This window comes from Triticum dicoccoides, chromosome 5B (genome assembly GCF_002162155.2).
Source record: "Triticum dicoccoides isolate Atlit2015 ecotype Zavitan chromosome 5B, WEW_v2.0, whole genome shotgun sequence".
NCBI lineage: Eukaryota > Viridiplantae > Streptophyta > Magnoliopsida > Poales > Poaceae > Triticum > Triticum dicoccoides.
The window spans coordinates 245,465,785-245,472,792 of record NC_041389.1 but is presented as its reverse complement, the minus strand read 5'-3'; the positions used below and the strand labels follow the sequence as shown (position 1 = coordinate 245,472,792).

At 43.2% G+C, this 7,008-nt stretch overlaps 1 long non-coding RNA gene across 1 annotated transcript; it reads left to right on the top strand.

The window, feature by feature from the left end:
* Positions 1 to 9: 9 nt before the first annotated feature.
* LOC119308229 lies at positions 10 to 3,478 on the top strand. The gene is made up of 2 exons (XR_005149938.1): positions 10 to 255; positions 357 to 3,478. It is a non-coding gene; the product is annotated as an uncharacterized LOC119308229 (long non-coding RNA).
* Positions 3,479 to 7,008: the final 3,530 nt, after the last annotated feature.

Here is a 7,008-nt window from a genome sequence, read left to right as displayed (position 1 = left end):
GGGGAAGGAGGTGGCTGGCGAGGAGGACAAGCAGCAGGGAGAAGGAGAAGGGTGACAGCTCGCACACCGTCCTCCTCCCCGCGGCGGTTGGCTGGTTGACTCGTCGCGCCAGCGCGTCCTCACCTCCTTAGCGCCATGAGAGGCGCCGCCTCTGCCTCTGGAAGAAGCAGCAGGGATTGGTGGAGCATCGAATGCGGCCGAGGTCAACGGTTGAGGGAGGGTCGCCCACCGGAGCAGCAGGAGAAAGACCTTGAGGTGGTTCAGATTTGCCTCTACATCCTTTCTCTTTTCCTAGGTTTTGATCTCCTGTACATATTTTGGCCACCTAAGTTCTGTCCGCTCTCTGTCAATTTCAGTGAAGCTGCATCATCCAACACAGCGAGATGAAGTACTCAGAATAAATCGCAGCAAGTGCGATTGATACTCAGGGAATTGATCTGATTCTGAATCTTCCCTTCTTCCTGTACTTATTTCACACTCTCTCTGATTGGTCAATGTGCTATGCAAAGCTGTTTGATATATGGATTAAATTTGCTTTTGTACATGTCTGCATCGTACTTAATGTTATTCCCTTCTGAATTAGCAAGATTTAGACGATAATTCACAACAATGTCAATGTTAGGTTTGATTCACTACCAGTGCTCTTTAGTTTACAAAGGGTTTTTAATTCAGCATTCAACTCCGCCTTCGTCAGTATAAAAAATTCATAAAGAGATTTGGTCTCTTCTTTATTATCTGGGTGCATTATGTATTATGCATGGCACTAACTGTGAGTATTTTTGCCAGTCAGTATGCATTGGTCTACTTTGAATCTTTTTTGTCTTACTTTATACTTGTTTTGCTACACATGATTTGGATTGATCTACTTAGAAGCATGAGTTTATGAAAATTAATATACTAGGATTGCTCTGCTCCTGTTGACATGCGATGGCAATTGTGACATGACAGAGTTGTCTGAAGTGGAATGGATTGTCGTCACCTTTGACTAAGCTGTCGAGCCCAAGAAATGTGGCAGACTGGTGGCCCAACTGTTCAACTTCTCAACACCGTTTAATTATGTCTTTGGCTGTCCTTGCGTCCACTCAGCAGAGAAGTATCTATACTGACCTTCTGCTCTAGATAACTTATACTCATATAATTTATCTCTAATACCCAGTCCAAAACATTAGTTTCAAAATGTAACTCTTTGCGGCCCTAATTTGACAATACTTTGAGTGCTTTCTATAGGAACAGGAGTGAGCAAAGACGAAGTCACCTGAGACGGGAAAAAACAGAAGTATATGTTAATAACCAGATTTTCAACTTTTGTTGACCTTTTATTTTAACTGAATGATATTTTCTAGCATTTGAGCTACCAATCATAAATATTAAGTCGGTTATCCGTAAGACGCCACATGTTCTTAGCTGCTATATTTTATACCTGAAATTATTTTCTAAGTCCACATAACGTAGGCAGAAGTCATGAAAATTATGAAAGCCTTTTTGAAAAAAATGAAAATTACAGAAAGGATCTTGGAAAAAAGAATTACTTGTGAACAATCATTTTGACTGATGAGCTGATCTCTGCCTAATGAATCCACTGAGAGATTGGTGAGCTTTTCTGCTGCATGAGAAAGAGCCACAGATGGCCGACTAATACCCATTATAGCAGAATTCTGCATATGATGTGCATACACAAGGTGCCGCTGGGTGATACGGCAGTTCTCTGAACATAGAATACTAGATTAAAGCACTCACAGTATTTCTTCAGGCACTCAGATCTCTTGCAGTGGCACCCCTTTGTATGCTTACCCATAGGAGGGCCTTCTGCCAGTTTGCATGATAAAAATACAAGTGATTGTTTGAAAATATACATTGTGCTCTACCTCGCCGTTCTGGGCTGCATGTGGAGGGATATTCCCAATTTTGGGCATAAAGGCCACAGGGTTTCTTTCAAGGCACTAGGCAATCACGAATAGCTCATATATTCAGGGTATGCGCCCCTTGTGCTATATTTATAGCAGGTTGTACTCGGCATATATTGTGAGATTTGATCTGGTAGAGAAGAAGGACCGAGATAGTCTGGTCTTACCTACATATATGAGTCGTTATTGAGGACTGAGCATCGAGCGTGATTCCGTTTCCAGTCCATGTAGATTAGGCATTGGACGACTTAGCTAGAAACTTTATAGGTTTTTAGTATATATATCTTCAGTTATGTTGTCATGATTTGCTTTTTCTGAACCTTGATAATACTATCCTGGATTTGTGACAACAGTCTACAGATTTTTCCCTTTATTTTTTATCATTGTGAAGAACAAATCTACAAAATTCAACCAGTTGTGAACTCATCAAGTACGGGACCTCTGTCTAATATCATTTCTGCAGGTCGAACCTGAAAGGATGCCAGCCAATTGCTTTTCCAAAACTGATGTTTCATGTCTTGAAACTTTCCCCATTTTTCTTTTCAGAGGACAAAGGACATCCGGATTAGTTAGCTTCTTTTTACAGTTCCTATCCATTGAACTATATGCAGTTTTCAACTAGACCTTGTTTTACAGTGCCTATCCATTGAACTATATGCAGTGTCAACAAACATTGTGAGATGCGATGGCTGCAATGGTGGGGCCAAACAATCCTACGGCAGCAGCAATAGTTATCCCACGATAAATCTCTGTTAAGTGCTCCTTTCTCTTTACCTCTTTACTCCCGTGTCTCTGATTTTGATGTCATAGCCTATGTTCTTAGCTAGACACCGTGTTTGCGGATTTCATAAAGAAGGGCAGATGAAGAAGCTATCAGAAGATTTTGTTGAACGAAACTTGCATTCTGATGTTACGAGTGTAGAAATATATTCTGCATTTTTAGGAAATTAGATAATAGGACCTGCTAAAGGAGAACTTTGGTTAAGCTATTTCTTTATTTGTTTGTGCAACCAACCTTATTTGGTCCTGGTTGGAAGATAATACGACCGGCTAAAGGAGATCTTTGGTAAAATATGTCATTATTGCAACCATGCTTATTTGGTTTTGACGAGCTAAAGTATTGAAGTATATGCAGTGTCAACAAACAGCGTGAGATGATATAGATGCAATGGTGTGGGGCCAAACAATCCTACGGCAGCATCAATAGTCAGCCCACAACAAATCTCTGTTAAGTGCTCCTTTCTCTTTACCTCTTTACTCCCGTGTCTCTGATTTTGATTTCATAATCTATGTTTTTAGCTAGACACCGTGTTTGCGGATTTCATGAAGAAGGGTAGATGAAGAAGCTATCAGAAGATTTTGTTGAACGAAACTTGCATTTTGATGTTACGAGTGTAGAAATATATTCTGCATTTTTAGGAAATTAGATAATAGGACCTGCTAAAGGAGAACTTTGGTCAAGCTATTTCTTTATTTGTTTGTGCAACCAACCTTATTTGGTTCTGATTGGAAGATAATACGACCGGCTGTACACACTTCTATTGAGTAAAGCTCATTGTTAAGTTCAGATATAATTATGTGTCTCGAATTCTTGTTATTTTTCATTCGTATGTGAAATAAATCATCAGTGGCATACTTGGTTTCCCATACTGTTTTTGGTTATTGATTTAAAGTGACCTTTTTTGATTTTGCAAACCAGAGGGGTTGTTCCAATTATAAATGTATATTGCTACTTCTTTTGGCTGCTATAAAATGCTAAGCACAAATTGTTACAATATTAGTTCTTAACTAAATGAGCAATGAATATAATATTTTACCAGAGATCATACTCACCGAAGACACCGTACACAATACAATGTTGATTACAATGCCCTTTGTAGCGCCATCATTGGACTGTTTCTCCCGACCTTTAACCTATGTGTAGAATGTGGAAATAATTGAGGATAGGGTGGCTATCCCTATATCACAGGTCTGACGGTGCATCAGGAATTGCCATGTAGTTGCATGTCTGTCAAGAGTCTAAGCATGTGAAAGTTGGGTTACCTCTATATTTGTAAGAGTTGGAACTTGGTATGGTTTTGCAAAATAAGATGATAGCTCGCATTTTCTGGATGACCCAATGCTTCTTTGGTGAAATTTGATCAGTCTTACATATACATTTGAAATATTATGTTGTATACAGTTCATCAGCCACTGGAATTTGCCGGACATTGGAGAAGCTATCGGCACTTTCGTCTGAGTTGCCGTCCGATACTATCAGCACTTCCATCAAAACAGCTGTTGGGCGAGAGAAACCTATTGAATCATGGATTTTCAATCAAAACAGCCTAGGTCATTAATATGCCAGCGTAAAAATCTGGCACATCATATACCCATGGAAATGCGGTTGAAAAAGCAAGATCGAATCGCAACCTAATCAACCTATACACCAATAACCATTGGAATAACGATTTGTTTGCATCTGTATACATACCTAAATAGAAAGAATTATAGCACAAGATCTACCATGCTTAAAAAAAGACACAGGAGGAGTAAAAATCGGCATAGAAAGAGGGGAAATGCACGATCCAGATAAATGAGAACTAAATCCATGCATGCAGAGAAATCCGAAATCAAAGGAAAGAAGAAATCTCACTTGAAATGCTTCTCTCGCCCAACTGAGGAACCGATGAAGAAAATGGGATAAACAGGTTCGGTGGATGCTATCCCTGCCACTTCAATATTCTACTCCTGACAGGCCACAACATTGTTGTTTGTGGGTTAGGCCATGTAACATATGGGCCATTCGAATATCTATGCCTCCATACACACAACACAAAGAGGTTCTTTTTTCTTCGTGCACATGGAAAATAAGAGTTTGGTGCAAACACTGCTAAAAATACATCCATAACTGGTATATACATCTTATACAAATGTCTTTTTTAGCTTAGGTTTCTCATCATGATGACCATATTTAAAACTAAAACAATGCTTGCTTATCTGGTCTGTACATGTTATACAAATATTTTCTTTTTCCAAACTCAGATTCCACAACATGATAAACATATTTTCAATATAGCATGGTTTAACACATGATCCTTGCAAAATGAAACTATTTTCATCGACAACATGGCTTTAGCGGGTCTCTGCGCCATTTGGCGCAACGGGTCAACTAGTAGTTTTAATTGTCGCCATATTTTGTACAGCCCGGCGAGGTCCCACGCCGGATAGTCCTCATCAGGGGATTCGTTGAGCTCAGATGCCCTGACGAGCGAGACGCCTCCAGAGGCCCCTTCCCCGAAGCCTAGACGTGGCACCGAGGTGTCGTCTCAGTGGGACCTGAACCAGGGGGGCGTATCCCTGGGGCCGGATACACGGGAGCAGCGGCTCCCATGCGTGTTGATGGCGGGGGCGATCTTAGGTTTGGATCGCAGCGGGACACGGTCCTGGAGACCTTTAAAGCTCCAGGATCGGGAGAGCAGCCACCTTTGACGGGGGGAGGCTTGCGTACTCCGCCAGTGACCTCTGTCCAAGCAGAGCTGCCGGGCGGCCTATCGACAGTGCTAAGAAGCGCGTCTACCGTCGATGAACATCGTGCCCTCATGGGTGCTTATAAAGGGCTTTGCGGTATGTTTTTAAGAAACCTTTGGGAGATTGTCATAATATGAGTAATAGCCCCTGATGCACTGTCCGGCGAAATAAAGCCAGACAGGGGATCAAATTTTTCCGTTGTGTAGGAGACTCAGTTAATGACGTGTATCCCTTTGTTTGAAAACAGGCGTCCGCAGAGACGACCGCCGCTCATAGTGCGGAGGTGTCCGGACTAAAGCAGCGTCTGGAACGGGTCGAAGAGGAACTTGGCCGCGTGAAGAAGCAGTTGGAGGACAAGCAAGGTATGTCGAAACCTTGTGCTAAGTTGAGCACGAATTAGAAGTTGTGCCTGCCGAAAATATTTGCATTGTATGCTCTAGGGGGGAGTGCCGAAATTGAGGCCCTGAAGAAGGCTGTGGCCGAAGCCGACAATAAGGCCGCCGCCGAACAGGCTCTTCGTGAGAAGCACGAGGCCAGGGTCATTGAAGCTGAGCGAGAGCTCCAGGAGGCCGTGAAGAAAAGCGAGGGCTTTGAGCAGGGTCTAGCAGGGAAGGAATCCGAACTTGCCCAAGCTCTCCAAGCCGCAGTGGATGCTCGGGAAGAAGCCCGAGGTGCCCTGAGGGACATTCAGGAGGCCCGGAAGGTTGCGGATGGTAAGGCCTTTTGTACTCAAGGTTATTTTTACATAGTAATGGGAGGAACTCTAAGCGACAAGCTGAATTCTTGTTTCTCCAGGGGCGTTTGCGGATCTACCGCGCAGCATATCAGATGCTGCCCAATTCTACCAGACTGAGGAGAAGAAGTCTGCAGAGAAGCATTTCTGGTCGCAGTATTTGGCGCCGAATTATCCGGTGCCATTTATTGATCAGCTGAAGCAGCTGGTCGAACTGCACCAGGCGGCTGAACTAGCCATGAAGGACTTGGTTGTCCGGCTGTGGCCCGTGGAGCCAATTCCAAGCAGTTACTTCGGACTCGTGAAGCGGATTGTGGTGCTTGCCCTCGGCTCGATGTCATTAAGCGATTGGTCTGCATAGAGGATGCACGCATGACGTTTGCTCGTGCGAAGGTGCACTGGGGGAAGCTTGATGCTGAGAAGTTGATGACTGAGGGACCACCGGAGGGTAAGGAGCATCTCAAACCCGAGTTATACTACGAAGGTGTCCTGAAAGGAGCCCGCCTTGTGGCGGATCAGTGTACTAAAGACACTATATTTCCCTGAAGGCAGTCTTGCCATTCTTTTTAATATGGGATAACGTCACTTTTATTATTTATTGCATGTTTATTTGAATGTTTGTTCTTCTTGTGCGTCTGTTTAGTGTATATAAATCCTGAGAGTTGGCCAGTCATCGGCTTTTGCCCCCACGTAAGTACGGGGGTGTTCGGGACATACCTGAACACTCTTTATCCCATTGTTGGGTCCTTTTAAGGAGGTGTTCCTCACCGCGAACCAGGCAATCAGACTATAGGGCTTTATCACTCTCACTTAGCCATAAGAATTCGAGTATGGTGGGCGCAACCCCTAGTGTTCGGAAGA